Source organism: Hyla sarda, chromosome 1 (assembly GCF_029499605.1).
Source record: "Hyla sarda isolate aHylSar1 chromosome 1, aHylSar1.hap1, whole genome shotgun sequence".
NCBI lineage: Eukaryota > Metazoa > Chordata > Amphibia > Anura > Hylidae > Hyla > Hyla sarda.
Genome location: NC_079189.1, coordinates 422,410,415 through 422,432,164, shown reverse-complemented (window position 1 = coordinate 422,432,164; position 21,750 = coordinate 422,410,415). Strand labels below are relative to the sequence as shown.

Below are 21,750 nucleotides of genomic sequence, written 5' to 3'. Positions count from 1 at the left end.
GCTCCGGCCGTCTCCCGGGGTCTTCTGCTCTGGTCTGCGATCTGCAGAAGATCACCGATAATACTGAGCAGTGCTGTGTCCTATACATAGCACTGCACAGTATTAGCAATCAACTGATTGCAATGAATAGTCCCCTATGGGGAAATAAAAAGTGTAAAAAAAAAAGTAAAAACATTTAAAATAAAAAAGTAAAAAAATGTGAAACATCCCCTCCCCCAATAAAAAAGTAAAACGTCCGTTTTTCCCATTTTACCCCCAAAAAAGCGTAAAAAAAATAATTAATACACATATTTGGTATCGCCGTGTGCGTAAAAGTCTGAACTATTAAAATATATCATTAATTATCCCGTACGGTGAACGGCGTAAACGTAAATTTTTTTTCAAAAAGTCCAAAATTGCTGCTTTTTTGTCACATTTTATTACAAAAAAATTAATTATAAAGTAAAACCTAATCAAAAGTGGTAATGATAAAAACTACAGATCATGGAGCAAAAAATTAGCCCTCATATCGCCCCATATACGGAAAAATTAGAAAGTTATAGGTGGTCAAAATAGGGCAATTTCAAACATACTAATTTTGTTAAAATGGTTTGAGATTTTTTTTAAGCGGTACCTGTAGAAGTGCCTGTACTGTACAGCATGGAACACACCTTGGATAGGGGATAAGATGTTTAAGCACCGGAGAACCCCTTTAAGAATATATTCTCAGAAGTGAGCACTACGTGTGTACATTTATTTGAAAGTATTCCAGGGAGATATTTTGGTTTTGTGCTGCCCTGGGCTTGGCTAAACTCTGCCCTTCCATACACTTCACCCGATGACACAGGTGGGTTTTAATCTATATTTTTCTCAGAAATGCCACAGTGTTGCAGAGTAAAACATTTATGCTTCTCCTTCTGATGCATTAAAGGGGACTTTGGTGAAAAACAATTTATTTTAAATCAACTGGTGCCATAAAGCTATACAGTTTTGTAAATTACTTCTATAACAAAAATTAATCCTTCCAGTACTTATCAGCTGCTGTATACTACATAAAGTCCTTTTCTCTTTGAATTTCTTTTCTGTCTGTCCACAGTGCTCTCTGCTGAAACCTCTGTCCTCTGTCCATGTCAGGAACTGTCCAGAGCAGGAGACAGTTCCTAAAATAGACAGAGGTGTCAGCAGAGAGCACTGTGGTCAGATAGAAAGGAAATTCAAAAAGAAAAAAAAAATCAGCATACAGAAGCTTATAAGTACTGGAAGGATTAAGATTTTTTAATAGAATTAATTTACAAATCTCTTTAACTTTCTGGCACCAGTTGATTTAAAAAATGTATTATTGTCCTCCCCAAAATGTTTTCCAGCAGAGTACCCCTTTAACGACCCTGTACTCCGGTGTTCTTGCTTCCTATGACGTTCTGACTCTGACATTCTGACTCTCCAGGAACTGTCCATCCTGTCCGCAGTGGCAACATGCCTTAGCCAGAGATTGGCTAAATAGGCAGTCCCTGCAGGGTTCGTAGATCATTAAGGATGCACTAATACTGTACTGATGCCAGTTACAGGGCACTACTACTGTGTGGGGTATTTTTTACTGTGTGGGGGGCAAAGGGGGTACAAATATGGTGTGGGGCATTATTACCACATCGGGCACTATGTGTTTGGTACTATATTTTGGGAAGAATTAAAAATTATGAGGGTACCAGGGAAAGAAGCAAGACTGTACTAATAAAGGGGGTTAGGATAAGAAGGTTATATGAAGAGTAGGAAATAAGAAGGGAAGGTGCTCAAAAGTGACAAACAAAATTAATTGGCAGCAAACTCTGTGAGTAGTGGACAGAAGAAGTCTTTATGACAGCCGGGGTAAGGTTTACATGAAAAGGGAAAGAGAACAGCTCCAACCAAAGAAGACATCACTGGATGCAACTGTATTGTAATCACGTATATGGCCTGCAGAGCATCGATGTAGAACTGGTATCTACCTTTGTATGGTCACTGTATGTTGGTAATATTGGTATTTTCGTTAAATAACAGTATAGTGTGATTATTCAATTACAATGTGATGTTAATATGTGTTCCTGCAGTGAATGTATTATTTTGTAACAGTATGATGGTGCAGTTTAGTCACTTTGTGGTGTTAATATATGGTCCTGGTGTGGAGGTATTATTTGGTAACAGTATGATGGTGCAGTTAGGTCACTTTGTGGTGTTAATATGTGGTCCTGGTGTGGAGGTATTATTTGGTAACAGTATGATGGTGCAGTTGAGTCACTTTGTGGTGTTAATATGTGGTCCTGGTGTGGAGGTATTATTTGGTAACAGTATGATGGTGCAGTTGCGTCACTTTGTGGTGATAATATGTGGTCCTGGTGTGGAGGTATTATTTGGTAACAGTATGATGGTGCAGTTTAGTCACTTTGTGGTGTTAATATGTGGTCCTGGTGTGGAGGTATTATTTGGTAACAGTATGATGGTGCAGTTTAGTCACTTTATGGTGTTAATATGTGGTCCTGGTGTTAATGTATTATTTGGTAACAGTATGATGGTGCAGTTGAGTCACTTTGTGGTGTTAATATGTGGTCCTGGTGTGGAGGTATTATTTGGTAACAGTATGATGGTGCAGTTAGGTCACTTTGTGGTGTTAATATGTGGTCCTGGTGTGGAGGTATTATTTGGTAACAGTATGATGGTGCAGTTGAGTCACTTTGTGGTGTTAATATGTGGTCCTGGTGTGGAGGTATTATTTGGTAACAGTATGATGGTGCAGTTGCGTCACTTTGTGGTGATAATATGTGGTCCTGGTGTGGAGGTATTATTTGGTAACAGTATGATGGTGCAGTTTAGTCACTTTGTGGTGTTAATATGTGGTCCTGGTGTGGAGGTATTATTTGGTAACAGTATGATGGTGCAGTTTAGTCACTTTATGGTGTTAATATGTGGTCCTGGTGTGAATGTATTATTTGGTAACAGTATGATGGTGCAGTTGAGTCACTTTGTGGTGTTAATATGTGGTCCTGGTGTGGAGGTATTATTTGGTAACAGTATGATGGTGCAGTTTAGTCACTTTGTGGTGTTAATATGTGGTCCTGGTGTGAATGCATTATTTGGTAACAGTATGATGGTACAGTTTAGTCACTTCGTGCTGATAATATGTGGTCCTGGTGTGGAGGTATTATTTGGTAACAGTATGATGGTGCAGTTGAGTCACTTTGTGGTTATTAGGGATCGACCGATATCGTTTTTTTATGGCCGATACCGATAGCGATAATCGGTGGAGGTTAGGGCTGATAGCCGATAACTTAATTTAAAGCGGGCGCTTTAAATCAATACACTGCAGTGGCTTTTGCGGTGCCATAGGCCGCCACCGCCACCACCCGCTTCTCTCCCCTACCTGTCAGGGTGGTCCGGGCCATCCTTCCTGTAGTGTCCAGCGCCATTCCGGGTGGAGGGTGAACTGGTCCAGGCTGTCCTTCTTCTCCGGGGGTCATCTTCTCCACTCCGGGCAGGCTCCGGCCTAGTAACGCAGCATAGACGCTCCTGCGCAGTGACGCCTGTGCGCAGCGACGCACCTGACATCACGGCGTAGCGGCGTCTATGCAGCGTACTAGGCCGGAGCCTGCCCGGAGTGGAGAAGATGACCCCCGGAGAAGAAGGACAGCCCGGACCGGTTCACCCTCCACCCGGAATGCCGCCGGACACTACAGGAAGGCTGGATGGTCCGGACCACCCCCATTACGGGTAAGTTTAATTTTTTTTATTGACTCGGAGGGTGGGGGAGGGGCCCAACCGGTATAGCGGTTTTTGCCCATACCGTGGGAGAAAAAAAAAACGGTATCCGGTTCATATCGGTATACCGCCCAGCACTACTGTGGGGGGTGCGACGCGGTGCGGTGGGTTGGGGGGGCGGTCGCGGTGCGGTAGCGGCGGTGCGGGGGGCAGGGCATTATCAGCTTATCGGCATGGTAATTGCCGATACCGATAATGGCCAAAATCGTCCATACCGATAATCGGTCGATCCCTAGTGGTTATAATATGTGTTCCTGGTGTGAATGTATTATTTGGTAACAGTATGATAGTGCAGTTTAGTCACTTTGTGGTGATAATATGTGGTCCTGGTGTGGAGGTATTATTTGGTAACAGTATGATGGTGCAGTTTAGTCACTTTGTGGTGTTAATATGTGGTCCTGGTATGAATGTATTATTTGGTAACAGTATGATGGTGCAGTTGAGTCACTTTGTGGTGTTAATATGTGGTCCTGGTGTGGAGGTATTATTTGGTAACAGTATGATGGGGCAGTTGAGTCACTTAGTGGTGTTAATATGTGGTCCTGGTGTGAATGTATTATTTGGTAACAGTATGATGGTGCAGTTGAGTCACTTTGTGGTGTTAATATGTGGTCCTGGTGTGGAGGTATTATTTGGTAACAGTATGATGGTGCAGTTAGGTCCCTTTGTGGTGATAATATGTGGTCCTGGTGTGGAGGTATTATTTGGTAACAGTATGATGGTGCAGTTGAGTCACTTTGTGGTGATAATATGTGGTCCTGGTGTGGAGGTATTGTTTGATAACAGTATAGGAATGTTTTTCAGACCGTGTTGTGGTAATATGTGGTAATGATGTGGTACTTGTATGGTGTTTTTACATTGTAAGTATGACTGTATTATTTCAGGGCTGTTTACAGTTTAGTACGCTCTGCTGAGCTGAGACTGTGGCTGCTTTTCTCCCCAAAGATCAGAAGCCACATCCTCTGCTCAGCAAAGTCTCTACACAGCCTGCCCTGCCTGTCCTAGCATTGGCAAAAACACTTGCTGACTACTACTACTACTACTGTTAGCAAGTGTTCTCTTTGGATACAGCAGCGCTAGGATAGGTACAAATAGGACTTTGCTAAACAGCGTTTGGTTGCTGGTGTCATAAGAGAAAAGTTACAAACCCTGCTCCGCTAAGAGTAAGAGCTATGAGAATAGGGGACCATGCTGTAGGCACAGAACTCCAAGTCCAGCCGAAGTTTCTTTAAAAAAAAAATTTCAACAATTTCATTTTTTTTTTCCACCTGATATCCTGCATCAGCCCCTAGATACAAGTGGTCACTTCGTTGGTACACACAGACAAAACTAGTCATATGCATTTCAGTTCCATAGAGATAAATATCAGACAAATATTTTTCAATGTACAAGGGAAATAATATTAAATATTATTTGAAAAAAAAGGAAGATTTCAACTATAATACAAGTGCTAGAAAATAGTTTTTGTGGACCTTCTCGTTGTTGGCATTTCCTGCTGAACATACTTTGTTGGTAGCCAAGGATCTGGTTTGATTTTTTACTTTTGAACCACTAATATAAGTCTTAGAGGTAAACTGACAGGCTGCTCACCCGTACTAAACCCAATACAAAGGGTTATAGGGTGGGTGAACAGAAGTAAAACAATGTCTCACAGAAATTGGTCCAGTAGGTGAGGAGTTATGGTCCCCCCGTTGCTGTAGTGCTACAGCTCTTCTGTGTGCAATGGAGGTGGGGAGACGGTTTGGCCAGCTTCCCTGCCTCCTTTCTATACTGTGCTAAACCCGCCCTTCATATGAATATTCAATTTTCTTCACTCTCACTTCCTAGTGACGTAGCTAGAGCTAAACAATAGTCAGCTTTTTCCTATTCTATTTTTCTACATCTAGCTCTGCTGATAGGCCACTTTAGACTTTATTCTTAGCTGTTTTCAATGACGTCACCAAGCTCTGCTATTTAAAGCCCAATAGATTCCTCACTCGGTGCCTTAGTATTGTTTCCTGAGGTGCATCCCATCTCTTGCTATTGTCTATTGAATGTTCCTGATCTTGAGTTTGGCCTTGTTTCTGACCATGCTCTGTCTAGTCCTCTGAATTGTCTGACTACTATCTGAAGCCTGTCTCCTGGCTCTGACTTAGGCTATTTTTCTGACTATACTGTCATGTTATTTTCTGCTGAACTCTGTCCACTATCCTTAGCTACATTTGTGACTTCTCTACTGTTCAGAACTAATGTTGTGTCCAAGAAATGATACACAAGGAATTTGATGCACAAGGAAATGATACACAAGGAATTTGATTTGCAAAATACTAATAATGCACACAGCCAAATTACTGATCGGTTATGCATACATATAATGTACCTGTATGCACCTAAAAAAAAATTTTTTTTTCAGATTCATTTAAAATCTAGGAAAAAATGTGGACTGTGGAGATAATCTCACAAAACATTGCTTCTAAGGGAGAAAACTACTGTATATACTCGAGTATTAGCCGTTCCGAATATAAGCCGAGGCCCCTAATTTCACCCCAAAAACCTAGGAAAAGTTATTGACTCGACTATAAGCCTAGGGTGGGAAATACATCATCCACCCATGTCATCATTCAGACCCCCGTCATCATCCAGACCCCCGTCATCATCCCCCTTGTCATCATCCCCCTCGTCATCATCCCCCTTGTCTTCATCCCCCCCTTCATCACCCCCCCCCCTTCATCATCACTGCCCATGGCTGTCCAGGCATGCTGGGAGTTGTAGTTTTGCAACATCTGGAGGTCCGCAGGTAGAAGACCACTGCAGCCTGTAGACGTCCATGAGCGAAGATGGACGGTCCAGACCATCCCCTCACAGCTAAGCCAGAAACTTTTTTTGTTCACTCAGGTATAAGCCGAGGGGGGGGGGGGGCATTTTCAGCACGAAAAATCGTGGTGAAAAACTCGGCTTTTACTTGAGTATATAAGGTATTCCTTATGGTAGCGCTTGATATGGGTATATAAGGGCTATAGCTCTGCAATACTGACTCTAAATAACCTGAAGCTTCTAATGTGTAAGTAGTGCCAGTTATTTAAGAACATGTCATCAGTTTCATTCTGCCTTTGGGCAGCATGAAGTAGATACAGGTTCCCTTATTACAGTGGTGTATAACGCACTCTAAAACACTGCAGGGTTTTAGGGAAATTATAGCTATAGTACCATCCAGGAACAGGGCTCTGAGTCACCGGGGCAGTCCCATGTGGCTTCGCCCAACCCCAATAGGCTTGATAAATAGATTTCTCCCTCTACCCAATCAATGAGATATCTATCAATTAAGGCAGTGGGGCCGGGAGAAGCTGCTGGGGACCACCCTGATGACTCTGAGCTCCATTTCTGGCCAGTTTTGTAACTAAAATTCCTCTGAAGTGCTCCATTGTCTCAGAGGGAATCATACACCATTGTAAAAATTTGGTAGCATGAAAAAAAACTGATGACAGGTTCCCTTTAAGCTCCAAATGTTGACCATAACTTCAGAAATTAAAAATAGAAAGTCTCCTTCACTTGTATGGATTATTTCTATCAGTTTTAATTCTAGATTTTTTTTCTAACGTATATAGCTTGCAAACTTTGCTGTAGACAAATACGCAGATGCTGCTTCTATAAATGGATAAAATGTGCATTTACATACTGAGCATGATGCAAAATTAATGAGCCATTTAAATAATAAATATATGTGGTGAAGGGAGTGAAAGCTTCGGAGAGAATCGTCTGCACAGTAGATGACTATAGGGATCTTTGCTCTAACATTACACTTCACGTAATTAAGCAGATTTCACAAGGGACATATTTTCCTGTCTGGCATCGACCCTCCCTTGTGGGTTCTAATGCAATCTTGATTTTAAAGCGTGCATTCACTTTGAACCTACTCTTCGGCATACATTACAGTGGAGCTTAACTAGCAATTCCCTACTATAATGTTATCATTGAGATGAGTTGTGTTAGAGACCTAAGAATTACCTGTAAAACTATCCATAGAATATTCATATGTTCTATAACGCCGTTCTACTGAACCACAGAGCTTTTTTCTGTACAGTATAGCTGCTATGAGGTTATGGCATTACGTAAGGTTTTGATGTGAATGGCAAAGTATGACTGTAATTGTTCAATGCATATTTAATTATTTACTATTTTTTAATTAGTAAATTCAATGAAACCATCAATTCACAAGAGTTCAGAGTACATTACAGGCACATACAGCCGATTAACTCAGTAAATCATGAATTAATGATGAATAAATTTTGCAAATGAAAAAAAAAATGTAATTTGCTTTGCTTCCCTAAATGTGAAATACTGTTTTACTAGATGCATTAAAATTAGTTTTGGCTTTTTTCATTTTCTTAATTTGTGCTGAGATTGTTACAGGTGATTGATTCCTTCCATAAACAGTGATTTCCTTTTGATTACGGTATATATATATATATATATATATATATATATATATAAATATATATAATTGACAAAAAATATAGTGCACCAAGAATTAGTTGTTGGAATCAAACTTTACATGTGTGGATGCAATGATATATAAGTAAATAATTACAATATTAGAAAGAAAGGATAGGTGTATTGGGGAAAATGGCACAGTTGAAAGGAGGCTCTAGTACCCTGTTGGGCCACCTCTAGCCTGGATACAAGATGAGATTTGGTTAAGCATTGAAGCACACATGTTCCATAGGGCATCCTGCAGCACATTTACCCTCAAATGTTGCAGCCTATACATTGTGCACTTTTGTAGGTTGTCAAAACAGGCTTGCCATAAATGCTCAAGTGGTGATAAATCTTGCAACTGGGCAGCCCGAGAAAGTGTTGCAATATGGTAGAGACATTGCTGGGTAACCCTTGCTGTGTGTGGGCAAGCATCCTGCTGAAAAATGTCAGTTGGAGTCCCTGCTATGGGAGGCAATGCATATGGCCGCAGGATGTTCTACACATATCACTTAGCTTTTAGTGTCCCTTGTATCAGTACTAGGGGTGACAGACTGTCGCATGCGATGGCTCCATAATTCATCACATTAGAAGCTGGGCAGTGTGTCTCAACACCAAAGGCATAATTGAAACGCTCACCATGAAGCCTTCATACTGGAAAGTGATTGCCATCAGATCTCAAACAGAAACTGGATTTGGGTTAAAGCCAGCAGCCACCACTTAAATGCCGCCCCACTACTGGGGCTGAAGATAACTTTTCAGGGCCCCTGCCACTTTTTAAACCAGTGGAAACTGTTGAGAGGCCAGCCAGAGACATCATCAGGCTCAGCCGACAAGGCCCTCCCTCTCCATGCCCGGCATCTGCCAGAAAGAAGCAGAGCAGCCAACGTGAGAACTTACGACTGTGTCAGACTAAGGAGGAGTGTGTGGACCTGCCATCCTGGTCATGTGGTAACTAATTAACTTCTATGGGTCTATATGAGAGCTATATGGGAGACTACTTCTGCTATAGGAGGGGTTTACTACTGCTATATGGGGCTATATGAAAGCTGTATAGGGGCCTACTACTGCTATATGGGAGCTACATGGGGCCTGCTACTGCTATATAAGGCTATATGGAGTCCTTCTACTACTATATAGAGAGGCCTTGTCTAATATATGCAGGGGGGCTGCTAATATACACAGGCGGTGACTATCTACAGGGGGACCAACCTAGAGGGCATAACTATCTACATGGGGCAACTATGCACTACTTCTAGGGGCAATCTATCTATAGTGGGACCTACCTACAGGGAGTAACTATCTACAGTAGACATCTAATACTTATAGAGGCAACTACATGAAGGGACCGGTCTACCTACTGGAGCAACTTTATTTTATTATTTTGAACATTGTCTCAGCATAATGGGAGCGTATGGAGTAGCGGCTTGATGGGGGTTTTAGTGTACTTAAAGGGTTAAAAGGTGTCACAGACATCTGGGGGGTTAAATGGGCGGGTTTTATTGGGGGGCGCAGTAGGGGGGCGCAGTAGCCAAGGGGTGGAGTAACGGGGGTATATAGGGGCTAAAAAGGGGAGGAGCCAGCATCAGGAAAGTTAGGTGAAGAAGTCCCACTCAACCACCCTTTATGCGTGCGGTTGTGGTTGAGTTGAGGGAGGCAGGTATATGGGTCCTTGGAGGTGTGTAAGGTTTCAAAGATATTGCTAAGAGTATGGAAATGGTGGAGAGTTGGACAGTTGTTATGGTACAGCTGGACTGGGCGTCCTGGTGGTGTGTAGGGGCCCCAGGAGTTTTGGATGGAAACAGGCACTGAGCAATGTGGGTGCCCTTGGGTCAGGGAGTTGCGGCCAAGGGTAAAAGGAACATTTAGTGCCTTCGGTTTGGTAAAATTTTGGAATACAGTTGAGACCTCCAGGGACCCATCTTGTTAATTTTGGTCATGTTATGTATAGTATGCCTATACTGTTTATATTGTTATTTATAATATTTATATGTGTATAATGGTGTGTAAATGAAGGTCCTTGGTAGTTCATTTAGGTTGGTGATTATTTGCTAATATTACATTTTGTTGAATATTATGATTTTAGAAGCATAATATTAACCCCTTAAGGACAAAGCCCATTTTCACCTTAAGGACCAGAGAGTTTTTTGCACAGCTGACCACTGTTACTTTAAGCATTAATAACTCTGGGATGCTTTTACTTTTCATTCTGATTCTGAGATAGTTTTTTCGTGACATATTCTACTTTAACATAGTGGTACATTTTCGGTGTTACTTGCATCCTTTCTTGGTTGAAAATACCAAAATGTAATGAAATATTTGAAAATATTGCATGTTTTTGAAACTTTCTGCTTATAAGGAAATTAGACATACCAAATAAATTATATATTGATTCACATATACAATATGTTTACTTTATACTTGCATCATAAAGTTTACATGTTTTTACTTTTGGAAGACATCAGAGGGCTTCGATTTTCCAATTTTTAACAAAATTTTCTAAATCCGAATTTTTCAGGGGCCAGTTCAGCCATTATAAAAACTGCACCCCCCCCCCCCCCCCCCAAAGTATTCAAAATCATATTTAGTAAGTGTATTAACCGTTTAGGTGTTTCACTGAATAGCAGCAAGGTGAAGGAGAAAATTAAAAATCTTCATTTTTTACACTTGCATGTTCTTGTAGACCCAGTTTTTGAATTTGAGAAAAAGCCCCCATTGAAAATTGTAACGCAATGTCTCTCGAGTAAGGAAATACTTCATATGTGGATGTCAAGTGCTCTGTGGGTGCACTACAAGGCTCATAAGGGAAGGAGCGACAATGGGATTTTGGAGAGTGAGTTTTTCTGAAATGGTTTTTGGGGGGCATGTCACATTTAGGAAGCCCCTATGGTGCCAGAACAGCGAAAAAAAACAACATGGCATACTATTTTGGAAACTACACCCCTCAAGGAATGGAACAAGGGGTTCAGTGAGCCTTAACACCTCACAGGTGTTTGACGACTTTTCGTTAAAGTCGGATGTGTAAATCAATTTTTTTTTCCCAAAAATGTTGGTTTTCCCCAAAATGTAAAATTTTTAAAAGGGGTTATAGGAGGAAATGCCCCCCAAAATGTGTAACCCCATCTCTTCTGTGTATGGAAATACCCCATGTGTGGATGTCAAGTGCACTGCGGGCTAACTACAATGCTCAGAAGAGAAGAAGTCACATTTGGCTTTTGGAAAGCAAATTTTGCTGAAAAGGTTTTGGGGGGGCATGTCGCATTTAGAAAGACCCTATGGTGCCATAACAGCAAAAAATAAACACATGGCATACTATTTTGGAAACTACACCCCTCAAGGAATGTAACAAGGGGTACAGTAAGCCTTAACACCCCACAGGTGCTTGACAAACTTCTGCTAAAGTTGGACGTGAAAATTAAAAATTGGATTTTTTTCACTAAAATGCTGGTGTTACCCCAAATTTTTCATTTTCACAAGGGGTAATTGGAGAAAAAGCCTCACAAAATTTGTAACCCCATTTCTTCTAAGTATGGGACATAGGGATGTCCAGAATGTGAGGGGGCCCCCTGCGGGCTGCTCAGTGGCGGCCGCGGATCCCCCCGGGCTTGATTAGGCCTATGCTGAGCAGCTGGCAGGGGGCCCCTTGGGGGATGGGGCCCAAGGCAATTGCCTGGTTTGCCCTGCCCTAACGCCAGCCCTGTCTGCGGGCAAACTACAATGCTCAGAAGAGAAGGAGCACCATTGAGCTTTTGCGGAGAGAATTTGGTTGGAATAGAAGTCGGGGGTCATGTGCATTTACAAAGCCCCCGTGGTGCCAGAACAGTGGACCCCCCACATTTGACCTTAACTACACCCCTCAAAGAATTTAATAAGGGGTGCAGTGAGCATTTACACCCCACTGGCGTTTGACATATGTTTGAAACAGTGGGCTGTGCAAATGAAAAATTTTCTTTTTCTTTTTCACGGACCACTGTTCCAAATGCTCACTGTACCCCTTATTACATTACATGTGTAGTTTCCAAAATGGGGTCACATGTGGGGGGGGGGGTCCACTGTTTTGGCACTATGAGGGCTTTGCAAACACAGATGGCCTTCAATTCTCTCTCCAAAAACCCAATGACCCAATCCTTCTCTTCTGAGAATTGTAGTTCACCCGCAGAGCACTCTACATCCCCATATGGGGTATTTATATATTCAGAAGAAATGGGGTTACAAATTTTGGGTGGCTTTTTCCTATTCTCCCTTGTGAATTTTTTTTTTTTTCATTTTCACATCCAACTTTAACGAAAATTCGTTAAACACCTGTGGGGTGCTAAGGCTCACTGTACCCGTTGTTACGTTCCTTGAGGGGTGTAGTTTCCAAAATGGGGTCACATCTGGGTATTTATTGTTTTGTGTATATGTAAAATCAGCCAACCCTGTGCAAATCACCAATTTAGACCTCAAATGTACATAGTGTGCTCTCACTCCTGAGCCTTGTTGTGCGCCAGCAGAGCACTTTACGCCCACATATGGGGTATTTCTGTACTCAGGAGAAAATTGTGTTACAAATTTTGGGGGTCTTTTTTTTCCTTTTAGCGCTTGTGAAAATTAAAAGTATGGGGCAACACCAGCATGTTAGTGTAAATTTTTTTTTTTTACACTAACATGCAGGTGTAGGCCCCAACTTGACTTTTTCATAATGGGTAAAAGGAGAAAAAGCCCCCCAAAAATTGTAATGCAATTTCTCCCAAGTACGGAGATACCCCATGTGTGGCCCTAAACTGTTTCCTTGAAATACGACAGGGCTCCAAAGCGAGAGAGCGCCATGCGCATTTGAGGCCTAAATTGGGGATTTAAATCCACCACAAAAATACCCTACGGCAGTGTTTCCCAAACAGGGTGTCTACAGCTGTTGCAAAATTCCCAGCATGCCTTGACAATCAGTGGCGGTCCAGCAATACTGGCATTTGTTGTTTTTCAACAGCTGGATGCTCCGTTTTGGATACAGTGCCATACAAGACGTTTTTTTAATTGGGGGAGGGGGGACTTTGTAGGGGTATGTGTATATGTAGTGTTTTACTTTTTATTTTGTGGTAGTGTAGTGTAGTGTTTTTAGGGTATATTCACACGGGCAGGTTTACAGTGAGTTTCTCGCTGGGAGTTTGAGCTGTGGTGGAAAATTTGCCTTATCTTAAACTTCCAGCAGAAAACTCGCTCTAAACCCGCCCGTGTGAATGTACCCTGTACATTCACATGGAGGGGCAAACCTCCAGCTGTTGCAAAACTAAAACTCCCAGCATGCACTGACAGACCATACATGCTGGGAGCTGTAGTTATGCAAAAGCTGGAGGCACATTGGTTGCAAAACACTGAGAATTTGTTACTTAACTAAGTGTTTTGCAACCAGTGTGCCTCCCAGCTGTTGCAAAACTAGAACTTCCAGCATGTACAGTCTCTCAGTGCATGCTGGGAGTTGTATTTTTGCAACAGCTGGATACTGGTTGTGAAACACTGAGTTAGGATACAAACTATGTTTCACAACCAATGTGTCTCCAGCTGTTGCAAAACTGCAACAAATAGCATGCATTGACAGTCGAAGGACATGCTGATAGTTGTAGTTTTAACAGCTGGAGGCACACTGCTACAACTCCCAGCATGCCCTTTGGTAGTCTGTGCATGTTGGGAGTTGTAGTTATGCAACAGCTGGATGCACACTTTTTCATAGAAAAATTAGCCTTTTAGCTGTTGCATAACTACAACCCCCAGCCTCACCTCCTGCTGTATCCTGCCGCTGCAATCACCGCCGCTGCTGCCACTGATCTTGCTTGCTCCTGTCGCCGTCACTACACCAGAGGGGACCCCCACCGGACCAGGGAGGGGTAAGAGACCCCCGCCGGCCCCGATCGCCGCCATGATCGGCGCCACGATCACCACCCAGCAGGGTCGTGATTGGTCGGTCGTTCTGACTGATCAATCACGTGATCGTGAGCCAGCACCCGTGCCACTTCACTCCTGCTGGGTAAGGGTGAATGGGGCTGTCTCGGACAGCCCCATTCATCATTTTTTTCCTGGTCACTGGGTCACCAGAGACCCGATTGACCCGGAATTGCCGCATACCTGTATGACCGTGGGAATTTCGGTCCCCACCGCCCGCCAAGGGGGGGAATCGGGGTGATTGCTGTTATCTATCAGCAGGCATCCTATGCAAACCCCTGGGGGGGGGTCCTGGAACCCCCCCCCCCCCCATGATCGCCGCAAATCGCCAGTCAATTCAGACCGGCGATTTGCGGCGTTCAACGACATGGGGGGGTGTCAGGACCCCCCCAGGGGTTTGCACGGGGTGCCTGCTGGTCCTTAACTACCAGGGAGCAAAGGTGTACCTGTACGCCCTTGGTCCTTAAGGGGTTAAAGGTTATATTTTAATAACTTTATACCCCAGTTTTTTGGTAGCTGTTTCTAATTTGGTGGGGATTATATGTATGCTTGTGATACCCATGACGACCTATCTGGCTTTAAGCATAAAGTTACTGATGGTATCTCAATTTTGAAAGTTTTAGGTCATATTTTACAATGATTCAGCATAAGTCTGGTTCACTAAAGCGATTGAGCCTTCAAAAGAAGTTTTTGTTGAACCAAGAGACTGCTTCTTGCAACACAGCTTTTGCAACTTATACTGAAGTTCATAATGAATACCCACAAGAATAAGATGAAACTCACCACATTTCTGGCCCAATGAAAAATGAAGAAGAGTCTTATTTAAAGGATATACCGTATATACTCGAGTATAAGCCGACCCGAGTATAAGCCGAGGCCCCTAATTTCAACCCAAAATCCCAGGAAAAGTTATTGACTCGAGTATAAGCCTAGAGTGGGAAATACATCATCCCCCCTATCATCATCCAGACCCCCGTCATTAACATCCTCATCATCATCACCGCCTGTCATCATCCAGACCCTCATCATCATCACCTGTCATCATCCCCTTGTCATCATCCCACACCCCCCCCTTCATCATCCCCTTGTCATCATCCCCACCCCCCTTCATCATCCCCTTGTAATCATCCCACACCCCCCCCTTCATCATCCCCTTGTCATCATCTCCACCCCCCTTCATCATCCTCTTGTCATCATCCCACACCCCCCCTTCATCATCCTCTTATCATCCGCCCTCAGTGGTCTTCAACCTGCGGACCTCCAGAGGTTTCAAAACTACCATCGGCTGTCCGGGCCTGCTGGGAGTTGTAGTTTTGAAACCTCCGGAGGTCCGCAGGTTGAAGACCACTGCGGCCTTCGACATCATCCAGCCCCCTCTCACCCCCCTTTAGTTCTGTACAGTACTCGCCTCCGCTCGGCGCTGGTCCGGTGCTGCAGGACTGTCCGGTGAGGAGGTCGTCCGGTGGGATAGTGGTTCCGGGCTGCTATCTTCAGCGGGGGCGCCTCTTCTCCGCGCTTCGGGCCCAGAATAGAGGCGTTGCCTTGACGATGACGCAGAAGTACGTTGGTAATGAACGTACCTCTGCGTCGTTGTCAAGGCAACGTGACTATTCTGGGGCCGGGCCCGAAGCGCTTAGAAGAGGCCTCCCCGGTGAAGATAGCAGCCCGGAACCACTATCCCACCGGACGACCTACTCACCGGACAGTCCTGCAGCACCGGACCAGCGCCGAGCGGAGGCGAGTACTGTACAGAACTAAAGGGGGGTGAGAGGGGGCTGGATGATGTCGAAGGCCGCAGTGGTCTTCAACCTGCGGACCTCCGGAGGTTTCAAAACTACAACTCCCAGCAAGCCTGGACAGCCATGGGCAGTGATGATGAAGGGGGGGGGTGATGAAGGGGGGGATGAAGACAAGGGGGATGATGACGAGGGGGATGATGACAAGGGGGATGATGACGGGCTTGCTGGGAGTTGTAGTTTTGAAACCTCTGGAGGTCCGCAGGTTGAAGACCACTGCGGGTGGAGAGTTCACTCGAGTATAAGCCGAGGGGGGTGTTTTCAGCACGAAAAATCGTGCTGAAAAACTCAGCTTATACTCGAGTATATACGGTAGCAGTTTGGTCAGAGGTGTTGACAAAGACCAAGACAGGATTGTGATTTAAGTGAAGAACAACAACTACAGCAAATTATAAAAAGTACAGAAAAGGATAGTGAAAAACTATAATTATCAGAATTTTTCCTCTATGCAAAAGTGTCAATTATCCATGTTTTGTACTGTGTGACTTGCATTGCAACACTATTGGAGTTAGATGAAGCTTTAAATATCTATTACAGACCATGGTTTGGAATTCAAATTACAGAAGATGTTGGACAATGAAAGAAAATGCTTGACTTGACCTCATTTCTGGCTTCAAGAAGTTTGGCATTTCTGGGATGCTCTGAAAGAATTGGAGAATTTCCTTAGTATACTAAAACTGATAACTGATAACAAGAACTGTTAGAAACAGTGAAGAGAAGCCAAGAAAGTGTATGAAAACTTCTATTTTGGTAAAATCAAGATGAGTTTATAAATATATGCAGGAAATGTTCTGGACAACATTCTGTCTAAAGGGGAAAATGCAATTTATTTCTCTATGATATGTGACACCAGATATTTCACATCCAGAACACAACGTAATTGTTCTACTTATGTGCATAGAGATTCAGAGACTGAAAATTTCCCACATACAAAAGACGTTTCTTAAAGGGGTTATCCAGGCAAAAACTTTTTTTATATATATCAACTGGCTCCGGAAAGTTAAACAGATTTGTAAATTACTTATATTAAAAAATCTTAATCCTTCCAATAGTTATTAGCTTCTGAAGTTTTCTGTCTAACTGCTCATTGATGATGTCACGTCCCGGGAGCTGTGAATGATGGGAGAATATCCTCATAGGAACTGCAGAGAGCAGTTAGACAGAAAACAACAACTCAACTTCAGAAGCTAAAATAGAAAATCCTCAGTGGAATTCCAGCCTAAGTGTTTAGTATTGTATACCCTCAAAATAAATCAACACACAGCAATCAATGTCTAGTACACCCCTAAGTGAAAATGTCCAAAATGGGCCCAAAGTGCCAATATTTGTGTGGCCACTATTATTTTCCAGCAGTTCCTTAAGCCACATGGGTATGGAGTTCACCAGAGCTTTACAGGTTGCCACTGGAGTCCTCTTCCTCTCCTCTATATTGACATCACAGACCTGGTGGATGTTAGAGACCTCGAACTTCCCCACTTTCCTTTAATGGATGCCCCACAGATGCTCAGTAGGATTTAAGTCTGGAGACATGCTTGGTCAGTCCATCACTTTTACCCTTAGCTTCTTTATCAAAGCAGTGGTCATCTTGAAGGTGTGTTCGGGGTCATTATCATGTTGGAGTACTGCCCATGAGCAAAGGCTCTGAAGGGAGGAGAACATGCTCTGCTTCAGTATGTCACAGTGCATGTTGGCATTCATGGTTCCCTTAATGAACTGTAGCTTTCCAGTGCAAGACGCACTCATGCCACCCCAAACCATAATACTCCAGCTATCTTGCTTGACTGTAGGCAAGACACACTTGTCTTTGTACTCCTCACCTGGTTGCCACCACACACACTTGACACCATCTAAACCAAATTAGTTTAACTTGGTCTCATCAGACCACATGACATGGTTCCAGTAATCCATTGCCTTAGTCAGCTTGTCTTCAGAAAACTGTTTGCAGGTGTTCACCATCTTTAGCAGAAGCTTCCTTCTGTGTTGCAGACCAGTTTAATGCAGTGTGTGGCGTTTGGTCTTAGCAATGACAGGCTGACCCCACCCCCACCCCTTCAACCTCTGAAGCAATGCTGGCAGAACTCATACATCTAATTCTTTGGATATGACGCTGAGCATGTGCACTCAACTTCTTTGGTCAACCATGGGTCTGTTTGGTCTTGCCCACCATGCAGCAACTCAGTTTCAGGGTCTTGGCAATCTTCAAGTTCACTGCATGCCTTGAGTATCACCAGACAAAGTGCAAGAGTGGAAGCTGTTTGTCCAGTTGCTTTCCAGTTGACTTCTGGGATTAAAGTCTTAGAAAAAGTTTATTTTATGTTTGGTATTATAGGTTTTAGTTATTTTATCCCAAAGACTTTCTTGTAAAGCAATTGGACAGAAATATATATTTTTTAAATCTTTTAAGGCAATCATACAGTAGCTTTCTAGTTAAAGTTCTTTAGCGTTTTAAAGAGAGAAACAAGATATGACAAGCCAGATATGTTTCTATGCAAATTAGAAGAGGGAATGTTAAAGGCGTATTCTGGGAAAAAACTTTTTTTTTTATATATCCACTGGCTCCAGAAAGTTAAACAGATTTGTAAATTACTTCCATTTAAAAAAATATTAATCCTTCCAATAATTATCAGGTGCTGAAGTTGAGTTGTTCTTTTCTATCTGGCAACAGTGCTATCTGCTGATATCTCTTCTTGTCTCGGGAACTGCACAGTAGAAGAGGTTTGCTATGGGGATTTCCTTTTACTCTGGACAGTTCCCGAGACACGTGTCATCGGCGAGCACTTAGACAGAACAACTCAACTTCAGCAGCTCATAAGTACTGAAAGGATTAGGATTTTTTAATAGAAGTAATTTACAAATCTATTTAACTTTCTGGAGCCAGTTTGAAAAAAAAAATTTCCTGGATAACCCCTTGAAATCTTTTTTCTTGGAAAAGCAGGCACTCCATGATAGACAGATCTACTTTCTGAGGCTAAACTTGTGGAAGTAAAAATAAGGATCCTGAAAACGCCAAGGTGGATGAATAGGCTAAGAAAGCAGCAGCCAGATTTATGTACTAAACCAGAAAATCTCAAATGGAATTCAAGATCAATGTTCTCTTTGTGGCATTTGATTCTATCATTAGTGAGTTGAACCAGTGGTTTCAATCAATGGAAAAGGTTTTCTGCCTGTTTACTCGCATTTTGAAATTAAGGCCCCTTTCACACTATAGAATTATCCGTTTTTCCCCTTAGGGACCGGGGTTTTTTCCGTTTTTGCATTTTCATTTTTTCCTTCTTACCTTTAAAAAATCATAACTCTTTCAATTTTGCACCTACAAATCCATATGATGGCATTCTACTTTGTAATGACATAAGTAATTTTACCCCAAAATCTATGACAGAACGGAAAAAAAATCATTGTGCGCCAAAATTTAAGAAAAACACAATTTTGTAACTTTTGGGAGCTTCTGTTTCTACGCAGTACATTTTTCGGTAAAAATTACACCTTCTCTTTATTCTGTAGGTCCATACAATTAAAATGATACCCTACTTATATAGGTTTGATTTTGTCGTAAAAAATCATAACTACATGCAGGAAAATTTATACTTTTATAAAATTGTCATATTTTGACCCCTATAACTTTTTTTTTCCGCGTATGGGGCGGTATAAGGGCTAATTTTTTGCGCCGTGATCTGAAGTTTTTACCGGTACCATATTTGTATTCATCTGACTTTTTGATCGCTTTTTATTCATTTTTTCATCTTGGAATTTTTTTGCACGTACGCCATTAACCGTGCAACTTAATTAATGATATATTTTTATAATTCGGACATTTCCGCACGTGGCGATACCATATGTTTATTTTTATGTACACACTTTTTTTTTTTAAATGGGAAAAGGAGGGTGATTCAAACTTTTATTAGAGGTTAAATGATCTTTATAAGGGGTTAAATGATCTTTATTCACTTTTTCACTTTTTTTTAAGTGTTATAGCTCCCATAGGGGGCTATAACACTGCACACACTGATCTTTTACATTGATCAATTGTTTCTCATAGGAAACCATTGATCAATGATTCTGCCGCTTGACTGTTCATGCCTGGATCTCAGGTACTGAGCAGTCATTCTGCTGTCCTACAGCTGTTTGGGATGGCGTGATTTCACCACGGCGATCACGGACAGCTGCTGAGCTAGTCGGGGGTAGTTTAGTTTTACTTTAGATGCGGCGATCAACATTGAACGCCGTGTCTAAAGGGTTAATAGCACACGGCGATCAGTGCCATGTGCTACTAGCCATGGGTCCCAGCCATTGTTAGAGGCCGGGCCCCACGTTATAGAACGGGAGTAGACAGGTATGCCCTTGGTCCTTAAGGGGTTAAAGATCCGTTATAATGTTCCGTTAACAAAACTCTTAAAAATGGACGTTAAACAGCCATTACAAAATCCCATTGTAGTCTATGGGATTTTTACATTATCCGTTTTAACCTGTCATAGCCCGTTATTAATAACAGACGTTATTTTGTGATGGGAGAAAGTAACGGGAGAAATACATGCATGCGGTAAAATATAAAGATGTAAGACGGCACTCCAAGTGTAGTGTCCAAATCACATGATAGTTTATTGGCCAAAAACATACAGGTGATGCAACGTTTCGACCTGACAATCAGGTCTTTCTCAAGCATAGTGCACATAGAGTACATCAAGTGAAGTGATGTCACCCATTGATGACATCATAAGGAGGTGTTACCCTCAAACAAGAAATGGGAGTGTACAAAAGTGACCATATAAATAAAGGGGGACATTTATCATCGTTGCTTTGGTAAGCAAGTTCTGTAGGCATTTTTTTTTGCTTTAGTTTTGCTTTTGCATGGCACATTTATCATACTATCACAGGGGGTTGATAAATTTTGCTCACATAAGCAAAAAACAATAAATCACGTTTGAATACCATTTTTTTTTTAGCACACGTAAGTAAAAACCAATAAATGACTTCAGGACACCAATTTGCAGCTTTGAAAAAAAATTTGATATATATATATATATATATATATATGTTAATTACATATTTTTTTACCACTTTTTTCCCCAAAATGTACTCACTCATTTTTTAGTCATGTTAGTTTTCTTTTTTACTTCTCATTTCAGATCTGTATATCCTGTGGATTACTTTAGATTCGGAGGACTACGGTGACCAGTGTTTTTATTTTTATGTTTTTTGTTTAATGTTAATAAAATGGTTAATGAGGGCTTTTGGGGGGAATGTGTTTTTGGAATAAAAAATTTTTTAAGTATTGTGTTTTTTTAATTTTTTTATTTACTTTACAGGCTTAGTAGTGGAAGCTGTCTTATAGAGGGAGTCCATTACTAAGCCGGGCTTAGTGTTAGCCACAAAAATAGCTGGCGCTAACCCCAATTATTACCCCAGTACCCACCGCCACAGGGGTGCCAGGAAGAGCAGGTAGTTGTAGTCATGTGATGTGGGAGATGTGCAGGCGAGTGTCAAGTGTGTCACATACCCCCTGCTGCATGACTACAACTCCCATCATGCTCTTACAGTAAGGGCATGCTGGCAGTTGTAATAGTGCAGCAGGGGGCAGGTGACAAGCTTGTCACCTGCCCAACAACTACAACTCCCAGCATACCCTTACAGTAAGGGCATGCTGGGAGTTGTAGTTGTGCAGCAGAGGGCAGGTGACAAGCTTGTCACCCGCCCCCACCGCACAACTACAACTCCCAGCAAGTCCTTACAGTAAGGACATGCTGGGAGTTGTAGTCGTGCAAGCCAGGGAAGCGGGCGGTAATGGTCCATGCCCGGCGTTGAAAGTCACTGTAATTTCATGTTT

At 42.3% G+C, this 21,750-nt stretch overlaps 1 protein-coding gene across 4 annotated transcripts in view; it reads right to left on the bottom strand.

The window, feature by feature from the left end:
- The window catches only part of CRYBA4 (crystallin beta A4), a 135,964-nt gene extending 114,516 nt beyond the window's left edge, over positions 1-21,448 (bottom strand). For 2 of the 4 annotated variants that reach the window (XM_056529396.1, XM_056529459.1), the window contains exons 1-2: positions 21,340-21,448; positions 16,469-16,570 (exon numbers count right to left, since the gene is read on the bottom strand). The gene's annotated coding sequence lies outside the window, so the exon portion shown is untranslated. The remainder of the gene's footprint in view (positions 1-16,468; positions 16,571-21,339) is intronic. The other 2 variants (XM_056529414.1, XM_056529424.1) reach the window with 2 other exon arrangements.
- Positions 21,449-21,750: the final 302 nt, after the last annotated feature.